Raw genomic sequence first — 1,822 nt, 5'->3', positions numbered from 1 at the left:
TTGTCCTAGTATAAATGGTATTATGTTTTTAATTTCAAATTTCTTATTTAATTTTAGTAAATTGTGTTTTTCAAGGAATTTGTTCATTTAACTAATTTTGTCAAATTTATTGGCATACAGTTGTTCACAATTGTTTTTACTATTTTTTAAAATGTCTGTGGAATCTGGAATGATGTACTCTCTTTCATGAGTGAAATTTGTAATTTGTATTTTCTCTCTTTTTTATTGATAAATCTAGATAGAGGCTTGTATTTTATTAATCCTATCAAGAGACCTATTCTCAGTTTTGTTGATTTTCTATCATTTGTCTATTTTTTATTTCACTGATTTCTACTTTACTTCTATTTTATTGTTTTGTTCCTTTTGCTTTAATTTCCTCTTCTTTTACTAGCTTCTTAAGATGAAAGTTTAGATCAGTGCTTTTAAATCTTTCTTTTGTCTATTCTAGGTATTTCCCTTTAAGCATTGCTTTAGCTGCATTCCACAAAATTTTGATGTATTTTGCTTCCATTATCATTCAGTTCAAAATATTTTCTAATTTCCTTTGGAATTTCTTTTTTGATCCATGGGCTATTTAGAACTTTGTTGGTTAGCTTCCAAATGTTTAGGGATTTTCCTGATATCTTTTTGTTATTGACTTGTTGTGTGAAAGATCATACTTTTATTTGTTTTATTATTTTTCGAGAATATGCTTTGTATGAACTCAGTTCTTTAAAATGGATTGAGACCTTTCATGGCTCAGCAGCTGATCTATCTCATGTATATTCCATTTACACTTGGAAAATATGTGAATTCCACAGTTGTTAGGTGTAGTGTTCTATAAATGTCAATAAGGTTAAAATTGGCTAATAGTGTTGTTCAAGTCTTCTATATGTTTATTAATTTTTAACTTTTTGTGGTTCTATAACTTTATTTGACAATCAACAGTTAGTTCTCATCCATATTAAGTGTCTGTAGATTTTTGAAAGTGGTGACAGGTATATAGATAACCAAGGTATAGAGCTCGTTTGGTGAATCTTCATGTTCATTACGTTTTCTGCACATTGTCATGAGATGGGACATTCCTTATTCCTTTGGCCCAGACTGCCTTGCTAAGCTTGGTGTCAATGTGTACATCTGGAGTTCTCATCTCCTTCATGGCAAATTTCAGGATTCCTTTGAGTGCCTGAGGGACACGTTTCTTGAAACCCACTCCATGGATGCTCTTGTAAATGTCGATAGTGTATTCTCTGGTCACCACCTCATTGATGGCAGACCGGCCCTTCTTCTTCTCTCCACCCTTCTTTGTGGGAGTCATTCTGCTGGGCTCTGGTTGGAAAAGAATCTTTAATATATATGTTTTAATCAATTACTGGAAAAGAAATGTTAAAATCACCAATTTTAATTGGAATTTGTCTTTTTCTCCCTTAGCTCTGTCAGTTTTTGCATTATTTTGAAGCTTTGTATTAGATGCATACACATTTAGGATTGTTATGTTTTCTTAATAAATTGTTTATTGCATCGTTATGAAATGCCTACCATTATCTCTGGTAATACTCCTTATCATGAATTCTACTTCTTGTGATATTAAAGTAGCCCCTACAATTTTCTTCTGATTAGTTGTTTGCATGGTATAATTTTCCCAATCTTTTATTTTTTAAGCTGTGTCTATACTTGAAGGCCATTTCTTGAAAGCAACATATAATGTGTGTTTCCTACTTGTCTAGTTTGACAATCTTTACCTTTTAATTGTAGTTTTAGTCCACTCACAGTTGAAGTAATTATTGATATGTTTGAATTTAAGACCACCACTGCCTTGTCTGTTCTTTGTTCCTCTTTTCAT

General features: G+C 31.6%; 1 pseudogene; it reads right to left on the bottom strand.

Annotated features, from left to right (window-relative positions):
- Positions 1–927: 927 nt before the first annotated feature.
- Positions 928–1,297, bottom strand: LOC102996405 (60S ribosomal protein L31-like; annotated as a pseudogene).
- Between the last annotated feature and the right edge of the window lie 525 nt (positions 1,298–1,822).

The sequence above is a fragment of the Physeter macrocephalus genome, chromosome 9 (genome assembly GCF_002837175.3).
Source record: "Physeter macrocephalus isolate SW-GA chromosome 9, ASM283717v5, whole genome shotgun sequence".
In the NCBI taxonomy this organism is placed as follows: Eukaryota; Metazoa; Chordata; class Mammalia; order Artiodactyla; family Physeteridae; genus Physeter; species Physeter macrocephalus.
The sequence above is the reverse complement of the archived record's forward strand: the minus strand, read 5'-3'. Positions and strand labels throughout refer to the sequence as shown.